The sequence below is a fragment of the Hyaena hyaena genome, unplaced genomic scaffold (genome assembly GCF_003009895.1).
Source record: "Hyaena hyaena isolate Hyena2069 unplaced genomic scaffold, ASM300989v1 scaffold_83, whole genome shotgun sequence".
NCBI lineage: Eukaryota > Metazoa > Chordata > Mammalia > Carnivora > Hyaenidae > Hyaena > Hyaena hyaena.
Window position 1 is genome coordinate 765,266 of NW_024080715.1, and position 19,602 is coordinate 784,867.

The 19,602-nt window shown below is 40.4% G+C and overlaps 1 protein-coding gene across 1 annotated transcript in view; it reads left to right on the top strand.

Annotated features, from left to right (window-relative positions):
• GHR (growth hormone receptor) overlaps positions 1–19,602 on the top strand; it is a 149,353-nt gene that overhangs the window by 68,501 nt on the left and 61,250 nt on the right. The window lies entirely within an intron of this gene.

Consider the following 19,602-nt stretch of genomic DNA (forward strand, 5'->3'; position numbering starts at 1 on the left):
ACTCTCTTGTCCTCTGACAATCTCCTCTTCATCCCTAAGACTAAACTCGGACATCAGCTCTGTGCGGAAGCTTCTCTAAATCGGCTAGAGCCAAAGACTTGTTCTGCCTCTGTGCTCCCGTGGAATTTTGTCCATGATAGATCCACTTCATGGTGTCTGAGTGTATATGCTGGTACCAGGCACAGAACTCAAAGAGTCAAATGGGCTGCATGAATTAATTAATTATGTTGAGCTTTAAGACAAGGCCCACTTTTTATGCTTCTTTTAAATTCCTCACGTGACCAGTAAAAACTCCTGATCAATAGTAGGTGCCTTTAACTGAGTTCTAGGTAAAGATGTTCTCATCACTTGAAGTACATGCCAGGGTCCACATTATAGAATAAAGGAAGGGAAGTCTGTGCACCTAATGGAGTTTAAGCCATTGCTGTCCCACTGGTAATTCTGGTGTCATGAAACCATAATTTGGATTTTATAACTAAATTACAGAGCAAATATCTAATATGAGATGTAAATCCTGCGAAGTGACACAAAGGGAGGGTTAGTGCTGTTTTTAACTAAGGTCATCCACCTGCCAGTGGTGCCAGGCCAAAAACTCTTTAACCCTCCTGTTTTAGAAGCCTCCGACATGTTCATCTGTTCCCCAATAAGCCCCTAATATGAGGGGTTGGAAAAGGGGTGGCTTTTTAGTTACGTTTGGGTTCTCCCAGCCAGTATTTTTCAAAGCCTTTCCACAGCAGATAATGTGACTTATTGCTACTTTCTGCAAGGAAGTGAGAAAGACTCAGTTAAAGAATGTCTTTCTATGTATAGAATTGTTGAATCACTGTATTGTGCGCCTGAAATTAATATAACACTGTATTCCAACCATACGGGAATTAAAATTAAAAACTTAAAAAAAGGAGAATGTTTTACTAATGGTGCATAATCCATCTCACATTGGTCTCTCCTCCACACACACAAACAAAGAACTCTGCTCTTCACTTTCTCCCAGAGGAGTCGTACGATTTTTCCCATTTTCTTTGTAAAGTCACGTTGGGCCTTGTTGCAATACAACCTCTGGGTATGGCAGATATGTTGAAGAAATTCCTGCCAAGTCATTTGGCACACGTTGATTTTCTGTCTTTGTGATAAGCAAGAATACCAATTATCCTTTATCTGTGATCTATCACATAGAGTCTGACTTGCCCACACAAGGAAGAGTACTATCCTTCAAGCTTCTCCTTATCAAGGGTTAGCTCCCCTCCAACCCAGGACTGATGGGATAAAGTTACTCCTGTCAGTGGATATGTCTACCAGTGCGCACCTTATACAGGGCACATGCTTGGACACATGGCCACCTTTCTCATCCAAGCATCTCACTGAGATGCGACAGACCCTGGTGTCTTATACCTCACTGTGTTCACTGTCACTGTATCGCAAGTGTTTAATTCTTTGCTCTGCACCCTGGGGAGGAAAGACATGAGTAACATGTTGTCCTAACATCAGCGATCTCATAGTCTCACTCAGGAAGTAACTTTACACTAGAAGCTAGTGTTCAACATGAGATGGCCTGTCATTACACAATTGTAATTCCTACATTTCCTATGTGCACTTTTCTAAATTCTCAGATTCAGAGAAAAACCCCCATGGAGGAGAAAAGAATTACAACCCCCTCAGAGCAAATTCCAGACAGAACCGACCTAACATAAATAGATGCCGCCACACCTCTGCAGGCCACCTGGACTTTATTCTGAGGCTATTTTAGTAACCACTGAGTAGCACTCTCCTTCCTCTCCCCTTCTCCCCCTACTCATCTCTCCCTTCTTGTATCCATCTTCCTCTGGCAATGACAATTTTAAGAACCCAAAATATCACTCTGCTCTAAACAACCCAAATTTCAAACTTCAAACCTACCCCAGGCCACTGAAATCCAACATCCCTCATCCCAGATTATAAGTCTACACTACTTACCCCTCAGGAACACTGTGCTTTCCCTCCCCTGGGACTTTGCTCATGTCATCCCATCTTCCAAAACAGTCCTTCTTCCATCTCACCCTGCATTCTGTAGGGTGGCCTGAAGCAGTGCTTCCCTTTTCCATGATCATCTTTGAGGGAGATCATGCTATTTGATACCACTTTTAAGGAATATATCAAATGCTGCTTTGCAGTATAGTTATTTGCATATTTCTCTTATCTCCCCATCTGGATTATGAACAGCTATTCTTATTCAGAGTTGTATAACCACTGGACCTAAAATGATACCTTTAACATCATACCTTGAACAGTACCTTGCATATGAATTAATTAAATGGAAGCACCCTCCATAGCTCCCTGGTTACCCATCCTTCTCCACACTTAACAATTCCCCCAAGCACCCCTTGTTATGGGGCCTCTGGGCTGGCAGGATCAAATCTCCCCACTTGTGTTAATTACACATTAATTACCATGTTCCTTGTGGAAAGGACTCCTAGGAATCAAATGGTTTGTGCTCCAAGGACAACCTCCTTACAGGCAAAGGCTACAATAAGGCAACAGTAGAAGAAGGGTGTGCACTGGCTATGGTCTAACCCAAGTGTGGGCCTCTTTATCCCCTCTGTGAAACACAGGATGTTCTTTGTCTCCAGATTTGGAACCACTACCTAATTGCCTGCCAAGCACCTCTGATCAGGAAGTCCAAAGTCTTCTCATGATGGGTTTCCTATAGTGAGCTGGTGATTTAGGCATATTCTGTCTGTCTGGACAACCTTAACCATCAACCAAAGACTTTAGGTGCAAATCGTACACCTAATTATATTGCAAAGCAGAACTCACAGATTTTTATATCCTGCACATCTTTCTGAAGATTTTTTTCCCTTCATTTTAAAAAGTCATTCCTTTTCACTTAATTTACTTCATATTGCTGTGAGAGTGTAAATTTTGTGATCAATGGCATTTCCACCTCAAATTAAAATGAATATCCAACCAGAGAAAAATATTGAAGTTTCATTGACTGGCATTTGGAGCATAAATGAGTCCAAGATTTTATGAAAATGGGCATTCTGAACATAAGCATAATGACTGAGCTCAGAGTTAAGTTTTGAAAGGATTCCAAAAGATTATCATCTTAGATGGGCACAACACATGAATTGCTTACAGTTTTATAAGTTCACCAACTACTTCCTTGACATCATAAGTTCCTTTTCAATAAAAACATGATTATGAGGCAGAAATCTGATACAGTCGCCATCACCTTTGCGGGTCCTTATCTTACATTCTTAGCCAGATTCCTGTCCTCACCTGCTAACTTCTCTCTCTTACCTCCTGTTTTGCCCTATTCCAAGCAATCCTGCTGTCTGCTCCCATATATTCGTTCTTCCTGCCTACGTCTCGTGCAGTGATTCTTATGCCTGAATACCTTCAGTAGCCCCCCAACTCTTTTCTACCTTCTGAAGAAGCTCATCTCCTTGGCATTCAAGGAGGTCCATGATGTGGATCCTAAGTGCTTTTCTAGCCTTATCACCCTCGTATGCCATGGATGCTCATGTTCATCTCTCTGCATTTCCTGCTTCATTTTTTTTTTTTAAAAAAGACACATTTATTCAGCGTCATGATCAGACTATTACATTTAGCAATCAACAGCATGGGTGCAAAAAAAAAAAAAATCTACATTAAAACCCTTTGTTGGAATGCTTTACACTTTCCACAGAACAGAAACTAAAATAACCTGTTATACAATTAGTCACAAATACAGTCCTCGAGTTTTTTGCCCATACACATGAGTATTGTCTAAAACATGTCTTCTTTGTAGCAGCTAGGCCCTGCCACCACTGTGCTTGGCTGAGTTCACAAATCTGTTGTAACCTATAGCTTCCCTGTCACTTCTCTGGCTCTCCTCTCCTGGTAAGCTTTGTTTCCTGGCAGTAATTAAAACCTTCTGCCACTGCCATAGCTACTGCTGCTGCTGGAACCGCCACAGCCACCTTGGTTTCGTGGTTTGGCAAAGTATTGGCCTCCACCACCATAGGGGCCAGAGCTTCTGCCTCCAAAATTTACTCCTTTCATGGGTCCAAAATTTGAAGACTGATTGTTGTAATTGCCAAAATCATTATAGCTTCCACCACCTCCAAAGTTGCTTCCATCATTACCAAATCCGTTATAGCCATCCCCACTGCCACCATATCCACCACCACCTCAACTGCCACCAAAGCCACCACGCCCACTGAAGTTTCCTCCATGACCAAAGTTGTCATTCCCACCAAAACCACCTCCACGACCACCACCGAAGTTTCCAGAACAACTTCGACCTCTTTGGCTGGAGGAAGCACTAGCCATCTCTTGTTTAGACAGAGCCTTCCTTACTTCACAGTTGTGGCCGTTCACAGTATGGTATTTTTGAATAACAATCTTGTCTACAGAGTCATGGTCATCAAATGTTACAAAAGCAAAGCCTCTCTTTTTGCCACTGCCTCGGTCAGTCATGATTTCGATCACTTCAATTTTCCCATACTGTTCAAAATAATCTCTTAGATGATGTTCTTCAGTGTCTTCTTTAATGCCACCAACAAAAATCTTTTTCACAGTTAGGTGGGCACCAGGTCTTTGAGAATCTTCTCTCGAGACAGCCCTCTTTGGTTCTACAACTCTTCCATCCACCTTGTGTGGCCTTGCATTCATGGCCGCATCCACCTCCTCCACAGTGGCATAGGTGACAAACCCAAAGCCTCTGGAGCGCTTGGTGTTTGGATCTCTCATTACCACACAGTCCGTAAGCGTTCCCCATTGCTCAAAATGGCTCCTCAGACTCTCATCGGTTGTTTCAAAGCTCAAACCTCCGATGAAAAGCTTCCGCAGCTGTTCAGGCTCTTTGGGAGACTCTGACTTAGACATGACGGCGGTGGGAGGGGAGACTTTATCGATGCTTACTCGGCGGCGTCCACGGGCAGAAAGCATTTCCTGCTTCATTTTATCTATTCCCCTGATGACCCCTTCGCTAGAACTTCCCTCTTCTTTCCTCTGAGTCAGGAGCATCCTTCATGGATTGTTCTCTTTCAGGCATATTTCAAATATCACTTTGTCCCCCAAGAGAATGAGTACTTCCATCTTGGAACCTCTGTAGGCCTTTCTTGCTTTCTCTTAAGAAGAGAGTATACAGCAGTACTTTAAAGAACTCAGCCTGTGGAACAAGATTGCAAGACTATTTAAGTCTCAGATCTACCATGTACTTCCTGAGTGATCTTTCCTAAGTTTCATAAGCTCTCTGTACCTTGGCTGTGTTTGTTTGTTTATCTCTAGAATAGGGATGCTAATAGTACCTACTCCATAGCTGTTGTAAGAATTATAAGTGTTGATACATTTAAAAGAGTTAGAATAGTATCTGGCCCCATGGTGTTTATTGTGTTCTCTTGTGGCCCTTATTTTATATATATTTTATATATTTTTTACATATATTTATATATTATATATATTATATATAATATAAATATTTATATATTATATATATTATATATAATATAAATATTTTTATATTATATATATTATATATTTATTTTTATATATTATATATTTATATTTTTTATATATTTTTTATATATTTATGTATATATATTTTTTATATATTTTATATATATATTTATATATATATTTTATATGAACTGGATGAAATGTCCTGTACTCAGCTTTATTTTGGACCTTAATATCATGTCATTTGTTTCAACCTAGAGGATTCTTTTGTATGCTTTCTATTCCCTTGTAATAGACTCTACTATCCTGAAGGCTATATTGTATACATCCTTGTATCCCACAGTACCTGACACATGCCTGGTATTTAATGAGTAGTTGCTGAATTTTGTACACACACACACACACACACACACACACAACACATATGTGTAAAAAAAAAAAAAAAAGCCAGGTTTTCCCTAATACCTTAATTACTCTTTGGCTAGCATAGAGCGTCTCCATGCCCTTCAGCAGGCATTTATGAAAGGAGAGAGACAAAGATACAGGAAGAGAAATTTCTCTTGCCCATTACTATAAACACATACAGTCTTTCCCAAAAGCCTTCCACAGAACCTTAACTTCAGGTCATGGGACTGGTATCATGGTCTAGTCTTGGGGTATGCCACAGGACATCTCTGTGTCATCACTGTGGTATCCTGTTGGTCCTTCAGCTGCCAAGGAGATCATAGTCCCACTCCTGCCTGTGACCCTTCACTGCCCCCATCCACACTGAATGAGCCTCTCGGCTTTGAGCATTCTTTTTCATCAGATACTTTCAGCTGTATGGGTTTATTCACTGAGAATACAGCTAAAGTAAGCACAACACAAGGGAAGTGTGTCAGAGCGGGGATGATATCTTAGAATGTGCAGCAATTACTTCTAACAAAGAACTTGAGCTTTGGACATGTTTAGAGAGCAGTTCTGACAGTGGGTTCTGACATTAAAGCTGACATTGAATTCTTTTTTTTTTTTTTAATTTTTTTTTAAATGTTTTATTTATTTCTAAGAGAGAGAGAGACAGCGTGAGCAGGGGAGAGTCAGAGAGAGAGGGAGTCACAGACTGAAACAGGCTCCAGGCTCTGAGCTGGCAGTCAGCACAGAGCCTGACGCGGGGCTCGAACCCACGAACCGCGAGATCATGACCCAAGCGAAAGTCGGACGCTTAACCGACTAAGCCACCCAGGCGCCCCAAAGCTGACATTGAATTCCTGACAGGCTGCTGTTTATAAATAAGTCAGTAAATGATTCAGTACATAAACACAGATTATCATGATCCCTTTTAAGGAAACAGTGTTTATGTTGGCTCTCTCTTGCACCCAGACTAGCAGTAGCCCTTCCTGACTCACAGCACTAATCTCCAGGTAATACCAAGCATCCTACAGGCACTATTTACCCCCTTTCTTGCTTCTCTGAAGGATGAGAAAGACAAGCAGAATTATGTACTTTACACAAGAAGAAATGGAAGTGCAGAAAAAACACTTTCCTAAGCATCTTAACAGACCAACAAGAGAGGAAAGAAGATACTGTCAGTGAAATGTTGTGTATCTCTCCTTAGATATGCAAAATAAAATGTAGATAATGGCATATTATTGATAATACAAATAACAGTGTTCAATTACTGCAAAATATGGCCTTGGCAGTGACTTTTTTCTAGCCCAAAACACCCAGATAATGCCTGCCATTACTTTTCAGGTGTTTGTGTTTTATTATACACTGTCTGGTTTTCACATGTAATTGTTGGGAGATAAGGATTCTTTGTAAGATAAATATTAGGTCTTAACTTTTTTATCCTTCTTCAACTCCCAGCAATTTGCTGAGCCATAATTGGGGGTGGGTAGACACTTACCACTTAATCTGTAAGAAAACTATTCTCTGTGCACAGGCTTCAGCCAGTGTTAGTGCAATCTCTGGAGTGGGAAAGCTCAAGGCCAGCCTCCTCAAATACTTGCAGCTCCTTACTGGTTGTAAATATATATCAATGCCTTTTCTTTCTTCTGAAACCCAAACAATAAGAAAATATTTAGAAATCTGTGGGCATAGGCCTCTTAAAGCCTTGAATCTTAGAAAAAGGACTAATTTTTTTTTAAGTCTGCAAAGGACGATTAAGCATCTCCCTAAAAATCCCAGTGGGCCTTTGTGTGCTCTATATACCAATTCCTAGTTTGGTTTCTCTTCCAAAGCATAACACACATTTTTCAAGGATGAAATCCAAGATAAACGTTCCTTCACCCTGAGTGACCTCAGTGGGTGGTGAACGCTTTTTAGACTCTAGAAAGTTAAAGCAGGCCAGTGTTGGTTGTGACCTTGGAGTTCTAGCCTGCAGACTTCTGATTCACTGCTGAGTTCTTCAAAACCAACTCTGTAATCACTGCTCTCAAGAGACCTCTGGCTTCTGCACACAGGAGACTCTCTAGGGAAAGAACCCCTGAATCCATCATTCCAGAAGAGCCTTTGACCATACCAGCCCCTACTTGTGATGAGCAGTTTCTTCAGATAATATGCACATGTACACTGAGGGGAAAAAAACCTTGAATATGCTATGTAGGTATGCACTGATTTTAATACAAATTAATCTATACACTGAGAAAGAAGATAATATATCACATTTATAAAGATTTGTGGAATTCAAACATATGTGCTATTAAATAGTAGTTCAAGTAAGAATATGCCTCATGGCAAATATATGCAGTACAAAATACATATATTTAAATTTTTTATTTAAATAAAAACTCAGTAACTCAAGAGGTGATTAATTACTAAATTAAAAATGTATCACTTAGAAAAGAAATTGTGCAACTTTCAAAGGGCTTCTTAAAATGTATGATTTGGGGACACCTGGGTGGCTCAGTCAGTTGAGTGTCTGACTCTTAATTTTGGCTCAGGTCGGGGGTTCATGGGTGGCTCAGTTGGTTAAGCATTTGTCTTCAGCTCAGGTCATGATCTCGCAGTTCATGAGTTCGAGCCCTGCGTCGGGCTCTGTGCTGACAGCTTGGAGCCTGGAGCCTGCTTCAGATTCTGTGTCTCCCCTTCTCTCTGTGCCTCCCATGCTCATGCTCTGTCTCTCTCTGTCAGTAATAAATGAATGTTAAAAAAAAAAAAAGCTTTTTAAAAAGTTTGGGCTCAGGTCATGATCCCAGAGTCATGGGATTGAGCCCCACATCAGGCTCTGTGCCAAATGTGGAACTTGCTTAAGATTCTTTCTCTCTCTTTCTCCCTCTGTCCCTCCCTGACCCACCCCTCTGAAATTTAAAAAATATATATATATTTTTTAAGAAAATGACAGTACTCCAAAAAGAAAAGTATGATTTAGGGGTGCTTATATGGCTCAGTCTGTTGAGCACCTGACTCTTGATCTCAGTTCAGGTCATAATCTCAGGGTCATGGAATCAAGCCCTGCATTGAGCTCTGTGCTGAGCATGGAGCCTGCTTAAGATTCTTTCTCACCCTCTCTGCCCCTCTCCCAGCTTGCATGCTCTCTCTCTCTTTCTCAAAAAAAAAGGAAGTATGATTTATCAGGAATTGATTTGCCTGTAGTTTGCAATCTGTGATACAAAATAAGCTATTTTCATTTAAGGTCAACAGTTAATTAAACTACAGGTTGGCAAACGATAATCCCAAGACCAAATCTTGCTTTTGTAAATAAACATGCCTATTTGTTTCAGATTGTCTATGGCTGCTGTGAGGATAAACCAGCCATCATGTTTGTATTGGTTGCTCTCCTTTAGTCTCCTCTAGAAAATCATTTTCAATTTGGTAACTGACATTAATGAGGATACAAGATTCACTTTATGAATTTACTTCACAGTCAATTCTTCTGAAATACACTATATTATAAAGTAGGATTAAAAGTATCTTCTAATCAATGTGGACATATGGATTTATTATTATTATTGTTATTATTATTATTATTATTATTATTATTATTATTGGTGGTGGTAGTGGTGGCAGTGGTGGCATTGCTATTGGTACTCTGCCAGATGAAAGCATCTGTAAATGCTTGGTGATGGATGGAAGAGCCAATAATTTGCAAATCAACTGTCTGCATACATCATAATTTTCACATAATATTTATCTTATGAAGAGTTATAGTCAGTGTATCACATGGCTCTAGTGTGAAGCCAAACCTGACGTTGCAGGTCTGTAAATCTTTTATAAACTGACTGCTGCCACTGAGTTCATGCCAAAGAATAAACACAGAAGGCTCTCCTGTTAAGAAATTGTGTAATGGAAGAGACTCCGAGGCCTGAAAACTCACAGCATCACCATCGACGCTAGGATTCAGATGAATAGACTTCAGGAGTCCTTGAGGTATTCTCAAGTAGCAATTGTCTGTTTACTCCTACTGGCTAACTTCTGATTTTTCATGTGTTATGGAAAAGTAGCCTTGAATGCTTCTTTATTCTCTCAAAATTCCTTAATAAATAGGATTTTCAAACTCCAAATTTGGATTAATGGGAAAGCAATTATTTGCAGGCAAGCGCATCTGTGCTCTGTGCTGTCAGCACACATGGCTATGTGCACCTGTCACCATGAAGTTCCTGCCAGGCAAACCCCAAAGAGATGGAAAAACACCTGGATAACATCCTTTCTGCTACAGAGGCTTTTCTTTTTCTGAATTCCAAAAGCATTTGAAGTTGTCCATCTTTTGCATTAAACTCAAGTGGCTTGTATACACCTGATGTCTTCCCTTCTAGATTGTAAGGTTTTTTTGAGGGCAAGGACATAGTCTTCCTCATCTTTATATGCTCTGCTCGCTTCTTCACAATTTAAACAGGGTCTTGCACAAAATGGGAGCTTAATATTTGTCAAAAGAATATCATGTGGGGTTCCATGAGTTACCTGAGAGCAAATGCTTCTAGAAAGGAAGCGGAGGGAGAGGTGTTAGTGTAGATTATCATGACATTTGAGTTTGGCATCCCAATGCCCTGTCCAAACACACACACACACACACACACACACACTAAGACTAACTCAGGTGGGTAACATAGTTGTTTCCTCAAACCTGAGGACAATAGACACCCTGTTCACCAAAGCTTATCTCCAATTTAAGTTCATTTCTGCTGGGAGAGGGGGGAGTAGTAGGAAAGAGGCTAGATCCTATATAATATATCTCACATCTGAGTAGTATATATTTTAAGAAAATAAAATTCTCACAGATTCCAGAGAATGTTTGTACAGCCCAGTTTGAGAAAAATTAATTTAACAAATTTTAATGCTGTGGACATGTCTTTTTCATTGCCCTTTATCTCTACAAAAGTGGGAAACTTAATATTATGGCCTGAAAGACCCTCGTCCCAGAAGCCCTGCGTTTGTGTCCTGCCATGAGCACCTCTGTCTGAATGGGCTGTTTGAGGCAGGGAAACAAGGAGAGTTGGAAGGGGAAGCCTGAGAGGTTTGCCAAACTCTAGATGCCAGAGAACAAGACATGGGTTCCAGGCAGGAGTCTCTTTCTAAGGAAGAGAGTAGTGGGGAGGAGGGCAAAAGGCAGCCTGCTGCCCAGCCTACTTGCTTCACAGGCAGGATTAGGTAAAATGTTTGGCACCTAGTGAAATGTTATTCCCTTCCCTTCCTCTTTTCCCGGAAAGACTGTCCTTAGGTATAGTAAAGAGATGAGGTTCTACAGGTCACTAAAGTGTATGTCATCAAAGCAAAATTTTTCTACTTTTCCATAAAGCGTCTTTACCCCTTACCCCTTGCTAAACTCAGTCCCAAAGAACATTTACTTTCTGGATGATTCATTTGATAATAATCATGTAGTATTTTATTGGTAGGATTCTCTTACATGGAGTCACTAACTTAACATTTGTTTTTGCTTCAGAAGTTCAGTTCTAAGGAGGCTTCCTGGATCAAATTTCACAGCAGCAACAAATAATATGTTAACTAGTGGCGATGTACTCAGGCCAGCCTGTGACAGCCCTTTTGACTTGTGCTACAGGTGAACTGTGGCTGACTCCAAGCATTGGAGCAGGAGCTCAATGGAACAGAAAGAGGAGAAATGTTTCCCATCCCAGGTCACCTCACTATCTCTACCCACTGTCTCCCCCTACACCCACTTTAAATACCCTGCCTTTCTTGGATGAAGGCAAAAATTTTGAATTAGATGACATTTTTCTTTGGTGTCTTCCCCCAAATTTAGTTTTTAACTGAATAATCTTGGCTAAACCATGACTAAATAATCTCCTAAGGTATAGCCAGCCTCAATGTGAGTTGTCAAACCAGATTAACATATGCCAACTCCTTCCTGCCCTGCAAACCTCTCCTTGTTGAGATTTTTTATAAAAGAAGGTACCTTGTTATTAGTCATCGATTATTGACAAGACTAGAGAGAAATCTCCAGCTCCTTCTGGAGAGACCAAAAGCCTGTGAGGGAAGTATATCAAAAAGACACCTGGGGAAGCTAGGCTGCTAAAACAGAGAACAATTAAGAAAAGAAATAAAATATTTTCAGATGGACAGAATCTGGGATGAAAGAAGCAGCCTTCTCAGGCAGCTGAGAGAAAGAAGCAAACTGATTCTAGAAGGGTTAGAAGTCTTAGGAGACCACGATTACTCAATTACCAGAAGAAGGGAAGCTCAGCCTTATTTGGGCAAAATGAGAATTCCCTTCCAGTGAGATCTGTATGATTCATCTGAAAAAGGTGAATTTGAGCCTGTAAATCCCTCCCTCTGCTCGCACAGCCGTGACCATCATCACCACCTGTAATAATTCTAATGTAGCTCTTAAGGAATAGCCCATACATATTTTCTTCAGGACTTCTTTCTTTGAAAAACAGAGACCTGGAGATCAAGAGCTGGAGCCTTGGTTACTGCATCCAGAGCCACAGCCAAAGCCTAAAATTGTAACAGGATGTCAACCTAAGCAGGTGACTAACCCTTCAACCCCCAGGATCCTGAAGTGGTGGTTCTTGGTGGTTGTGTCCATTAGAATCATCCATGGACATTTTCAGTAAATACAAATGCCAGAAGTCTACTTCAGACCTGCATTGATGGAGCTCATGTGTGTTGTATTCGTTTGCTGAGACTGCTGTAACAAATTACCATATAACCCTGGTGGCTTAAAATAACAGGAACTTATTATCTCACAGTTATGGAGGCCAGAAGCCAAAAACCAGGGTGTCATCAGTGTTTGTTCTTTCCGGAGGCTCTGAGGGAAAATCTGTTCCATGCCTCTCTCTCCTAGGTTCTGGAAACTACTGGCAGTCATTGATGGTCCTTGGTTTGAGACTATCAAACCAGAGAATATCACTTTCTTCTCTGTCTCCATCTTTACATGGCCTCTCCCCTGTCTCTGTGTCTGTTCTCCTTTTCTGTCTCTTATAACAACAACCATCATTGAATTTGGAGTCTAACCTAGAACAATCTCATTCTGAGATCCTTACCTTATTTACATCTGCAAAGGCCCTTTTTCCAACAAAGATCACATTTCACAGGCACAAGGGATTAGGATTTGGGTATATGTTTGAGGGATACAATTTAACCCACTACACATACATATGAAAAATAAAATTCCCCCCAAAAATGATATTCTGTACACTCCTGCAAAGAACTCTGCCCTTCATATATAAGCCCACAATTTCCCCAGTGCTTAGGAAATGTTAGACCATGCAGACTCAGACAGGCTTCTTTACTGCAGAGCTATTCAGTTCTCTAATCTGCTTGGGTACATTATGATTGTCCTAGAGGAAAAAAAAAACAAACAAACACATAGCATTTCCTGAAAATAATTGACCAGGGAACTTCTTTTCAAGGGATTATCTATTACTGCTTCACTGGCCACTGGTGTTCAATGGAGCACAGGCTGCAAGTGACGATGGCACTTTCCCAGCTCTGCTTGGTGATTTGGGCATGCTGTGGGTCTAGCACATGAGTGGTGTAGACATTTAGGGTGTACTGATCTGTCTCTGAGTATGAGTGCATCCTTCAGTAAATATCCCCTACGGGTTCCCTGGAGAGTTTGTGTATGTGCATGGATTTTTAGATGTTATCCAGTCCCTGGTCTTGCCTTCTGCTATATTTAGAGGGATTGTGATGATAGAGTGGAGAAAAGGGGAATGGAAAAGGAAAGGTAGCCAACATTACACAATGGGCTTTTTTTTTTCTTTTTTTCAAAAATGCCCAGGATAGCTAGAAAAGGAAAAATTACTTCATCATTTTTATTCCTATAATTCCATCAAAATATGCTTCATCAGTTAGTTCATAGTGATGTATGGTCAACTTTGGAGGTTACGAGGTTATGTACTCATTCTAAAAATTGATACATCAGGGGAAATATGCTATTTCTTTGGCTTTTTGTATGAATTGTATTTCAGGGTAACTGAATAGCTGGTAAAGAAAAGATGTTTTCTTCTTGTCTCTCTATCTTGCTAATATGCACTAACGAGCACGTGTTTACGTATATGAGTATGAATATGTGTATGAATATCTATATACGGATGAAATGGTAGGATTAGAAATCACCAGTTTAGAACCCCTAATGACATTATAGATTTGGGCAGGGCTGTCAGTGAGTGATAAAATACTTCAGTGAACTCTGTTCTGGGTGAGTCAGGCCAACAACACATTGAACTCAGAGCAATCTTACCATCGTCTGATGTTGCATGTCCCTGACATGGTTTGCTGCACCACCCACGATAGACTCTTTCCATGAGCCTTAAGCTGAATCACATTAAGCCTCTAGGTCTTACTGCCTGTTTATAGGAAATAAGATGGATAGAGGAACATTTTAAATGACTCTAAGATGCAGTAAGCTGAAGGAAAATATCTTCAACCAAAAAAAAATATCACAGATTTAAAAGAAGAGAGAAGAAATGTCATGGATTTGAAGAGACTTGGCATATTGTGTGGGCCTAGTCTGCATCCTGATTCAAATAAATAAATTGTCAAAAGACATTTTTAAAGATATTTTTTAGAAATTTGAGCACAGACTGGACATTTAATGGTATTGAGGGATCACTATTAATTTGTTAGGTATAATATTGGTATTAATTTTTTAACTAAAGTGTCCTTATTAGCTTTTAGAGATACAAATGTAGGTAGTTATAGGTAAAAGCAGATGACCAAAAAAATAGATAAACTATACAAAACAGGATTGGTAAAATGCTAATGATATTTGAGGCTAGGTGAGGAATATATGGTTTATTGTTATTAATAATAATATACATAGTTTTACTAGCATTACTGTTACTATTATTTAACATGGTTCATTAAGCCATGCTTTCTAGTTTTATATATATTTGCATATTGGTATATTTTTGTGTGTATTTCCATAATAAAAATAGAGTAATACCTCATGAACTATTTCAACCCCCATCCCCTAGTAAAGATAATTCACATTCCCAGTGAAACCCATGAAATTAGCCTTCCTAGTGATCAGAATGTTATCTGTATGAAAAGTAGGAAAGACCCTCATATGAACACATCAATTTAAAGAATTGCTGTAGGAAAAACTAGAAAATGTTTGTGTTCTGGATAACTAGTCATTAATGTGTTACGCTGCACAGTGTAATCATGAGGATTGATGTTGAAAGGCGTCCTTGGTTTCAGTTGGCAAGGAAAAAGAAATGACTTGGCTAAATTTAAGACTATGGTTCTAAGTCCCATTTGAGCTCTGGTTTGGAAGATTTCATTGCTGCTGTTACCTAGTGTGGTGATATTTGCTTGCACACCAGCTCTACTCTAGGACTGACACAGGTACAAACATTTTCTTAGAGCTGAATTCACACTATAGAAAACACTGCTGTGTCCCAGTAGAGATTCTGGGAAGATATGGCCACAGAGCATTTACATTCTGCCCCTGTGGTTTAGCCTCTCACCATTCATAAGACCAGAAATAGGAAAGATAACCAACAGGCTTGTCATTAAGTCACAAATCAAAAAGAAAGAGAAAGGAGAGACGGGAGAACCAGTTATTGCAATTTTCTAAACGGAGTCTTTTTCTCATTTCTCCTTTCTAGCTGTTCGCTCTTGAAGCCACAGCTTGAAGGCTTGCCATCTACAAGCCTAGAGAGAACATTTGGAATATGGCCACCCCTGTCCTGGTCCATGTCACATGGCCTGCTTTCTCCCCACTCACCTCTGCACAATGTCCCAAGTCAGGAGCCCAGAGGCTAAAGGCAGTGCAGGTAGCATAGTCATTGAAGTTCACATAAATAAGAAGAAATCCAAATGATAACTGAAAATAACAGAATTTTATTTCCAGAACTCTTCAGCTCCCTTAATGTTGCTGACTGATTTCTAGAAGCCCTGGGCTCAGCCCTTGGTGAATATCTCAGATCTGAGGGGAGGATCACTTATACCATATATATCTGCTTATTGGCCTCACAGGTTTCAAAATTTGTTCATAAACTTGGCCTATTCTAAAAAGGCAAACAACAAAACCCCGTATACTTGAGAAATAATTCCTAAAATGCAACCACAAGACATATACCTAGATATGTCTTCCCACCAAGTCGTCCTTTATGGTTGACCACAATGTTATCTCCTGTTCCTTCTACATGTTAGGTCCCACAGAACGGGACAAGGCAAAGAACATCAAGGTTTTATGGAACATTTTATTTATTTTTTAATGTTTTCTTTATTTCTAGGCAAGAGAGAGAGACAGCGTGAGCAGGGAAGGGTCAATGAGAGAGGGAGACACAGACTCTGAAACAGGCTCCAGGCCCTGAGCTGGCAGTCAGAACAGACCCCGACGCGGGGCTCGAACCCACGAAATGTGAGATCATGACCTAAGCGAAAGTCGGACACTTAACTGACTAAGCCACCCAGGCGCCCCTAAAACAGGTTTTGGATAAGCAAGTGAGAGGTGTGCTGAAAATGAATTATCTCTCTCTGCCTCTATCGATGTCACAGAATTGACAGGTGCTGTCTCCTTGCTGGCTACCAATGAACCCAGCAAACATAACCCCAGCATGTTCCCCTCATTTCCCATTTCTCTCTTTGCCAGACCGAGTCAATACCTATATATTAAGAAAATGGTAGCTTTCAGTTTTACCTGACTGGGTAAGGTTTTGGCATGCAAGCTAACATGGACAAATCTACAGTCCCTCATAGTAAAAGCCGAAGCTTTCTTTTTATTCATCCAGGCAAATAATCAAAAGACAAGTTTAAAATAGATTATAGTTAAGGGCCATGAGAACAGATATTTTTCCTTGTTCCTTCCTATCTACTTGGTACCTAGAATTGGCCAATTTGGCTATGAATGAAATATGTCTTGAAGGAATCAATGGTCTTACAGTACAGAAATTTTCTGTGTTTGGATGAGTCATTATCACATAGCTTCAGAGCCTAGATAGAAAGTACTGCCACAATGTTGGTCCTGCAAGTGAACTTGGAGTGCTTGGGCATGCCCTGCAAGAAAGCAAAGCAAGTGCTAGTCTCCATCATCTCACACATCCTAGATTTTCAAATTAGGAGACATTGTGGCAGCCAGACCAGAAGTCAGGTCTCCCATACTTTCTCACATTAGGGTTTGGGGTTTTTATTTTCTTTCTTGGCTTCTAGGTATCCAAAATTATTGTTCAGAGAAGTATATTAAGACCATGACTCTGCCATTACCACACATTTCTGTTACCAACAGAGGAGGTAACTGAATCACTTAAAACGAAGCAATTCCATCCTCTTTTAGTACACTATAAACATAGTCTTAGCTTTGACTGTAATTATAGTGGGTGATGCTGCTGAGAAAATGGTATAATTATAACATTACTGTTGGGAACCATCTGACTAGAAAACACTGAGCTGCACTGTGTAAGGCTTAAGATGGGATTATGGTCCTTTTCTTCATTATGAATGAGACTAATTAGCCAACTGCAACCAAGAGTTTTGTAGCATGATAGTAATACTGTAAGAAAATCAAAAGCCTAAGTAAAATGATGGGAAAACCTGATGCTTTTCTTTAGTCTTCACGTGTTCTTTGAAAATCTTATATGAAAGCATAAAGCAGAGTGGAGAAGCTTACCAACTTGCAGGAAACATGGATGAAATCACAAGGGACTAGCTTAGAAAAATCAGCACTCGAGCTGGTTTCTCCGCTCTCCTCTCCAGGCAAAAGGACCTTACACAGGTATATCAAGTGCCTAAAATTTGCTTTCCCTGAATATGGCTTTTTCTCCCTCTTTAATAGGTTTACCCAACGGTCCAAGATTTTGTGCTACTATTAATTTAAAAAGACAGTGTTCTGTATCTTGATTCAGATGTGGATGACACTGCGTGTTTTTGTCATCACTGAAATGTAAACTTAGATTTACGCTTTTCACTATGTGTAAAGTACCTTGATTTAAAATTTTTTCTCTAAGTTTTTAAAAACCAGAGATTTCCAGCAACAAGAATAAAGTAGAAAGGGCATAGTTAGAATACCTGGTCTGGTGTGCCTGCTTAACCATTTAAAAGTCATGGACCTCTCGTTAGTTTCCTTAGGAACCTCCACACTGTTTTCCAGAGGGGCTGTACCAGTTTACATTCCCACCAACAGTGTAGGAGGGTGCCCGTTTCTCCACATCCTCGCCAGCATCTAGAGTTCTCTGATTTGCTCATTTTAGCCACTCTGACTGGCGTGAGGTGGTATCTCAGTGTGGTTTTGATTTGTATTTCCCTGATGAGGAGGGATGCTGAGCATCGTTTCATGTGTCTGTTGGCCATCTGGATGTCCTCTTTGGAGAAGTGTCTGTTCATATCTTCTGCCCATTTCTTCATTGGGTTGTTTGTTTTTCGGGTGTGAAGTTTGGTGAGTTCCTTATAGATTCTGGATATTAACCCTTTATCTGATATGTCATTTGCAACTATCTTTTCCCATTCCGTTGGTTGCCTATTAGTTTTCTGGGTTGTTTCCTTGGCTGTGCAGAAGCTTTTAATCTTGAGGAGGTCCCAATCGTTTATTTTTGCTCTTGATTCCCTTGCTTTTGGGGATGTGTCAAGTAAGAAGTTGCTGCGGTGGAGGTCAAGGAGGTTGTTTCCTGCTTTCTCCTCTAGGGTGTGGATAGTTTCCTGTCTCACGTTCAGGTCCTTTATCCATTTTGAGTTTATTTTTGTGCATGGTGTGAGAAAATGATCTAGTTTCATTCTTCTGCATGTTGCTGTCCAGTTCTCCCAACACCATCTGTTAAAAAGGCTGTCTTTTTTCCATTGGATATTCTTTCCTGCTTTGTCAAAGATTAGTTGGCTGTATACTTTTGGGTCCACTTCTGAACTCCCCTGTGACCCAGCAATAGCACTGCTAGGAATTTACCCAAGGGATTCAGAAATGTTGATGCATAGGGGCACATGTACCCCAGTGTTCATAGCAGCACTCTCAACAATGGCTAAAACATGGAAAGAGCCTAAGTGTCCATCAACAGATGAATGGATCAAGAAGATGTGGTTTATCTATACCATGGAATACTACATGGCAATGAGAAACAATGAAATCTGGCCATGTGTAGCAACATGGATGGACCTTGAGGGTGTTATGCTGAGCGAAATAAGTCAGGCAGAGAAGGACAAATACCATATGTTTGCACGTATAGGAGGATTAGGAGGAACTTGACGGAGTAACAAGGGGGAGAAGAAGCGGGGAAATGGTGGGGGAAAGGGAGAGAAGCAAACCATGAGAGACTCTTGAATGCTGACAAAAACTGAGGACTGATGGGTTTCGTGGGGAGGAGGGATGATGGGCATGGAGGAGGGCACTTGCTGGGATGAGCACTGGGTGTTATGTGGAAACTAATTTGACAATAAACTATTAGAAAAAAAAAAGTCATGGACCTCTCGAAACCTATTTTCTTTCTTTTCAAAAATGGAAATACATTATTGTTTATTTTATTTGTTTTGAGGGAGATACAAAGAGAAAGCAGGGGAGGGGCAGAGAGAAGGGGAGACAGAATTCCAAGCAGGCTCCGTGCTGTCCGCACAGAGCCCGATGCAGGAGTCCAACTCACAAACGGTGAGATTATGGCCTGAGTCGAAACCAAGAGTCAGACACTGAACTATATGGGCCACCCAGGTGCCCTCAAAATGAAAATGTTTATATTTACACTCTCACCTTCACAAGGGTCAGGTATGACAATGCTGTACATGTTCCTTGCGAGTGTTCTAGGACTCTGTAACTCACAAGGAGTTCTCAGGTTTCCTCTCAGAGAGAGGAAATTATGGGTTGCTCCAGACAGTGAAACA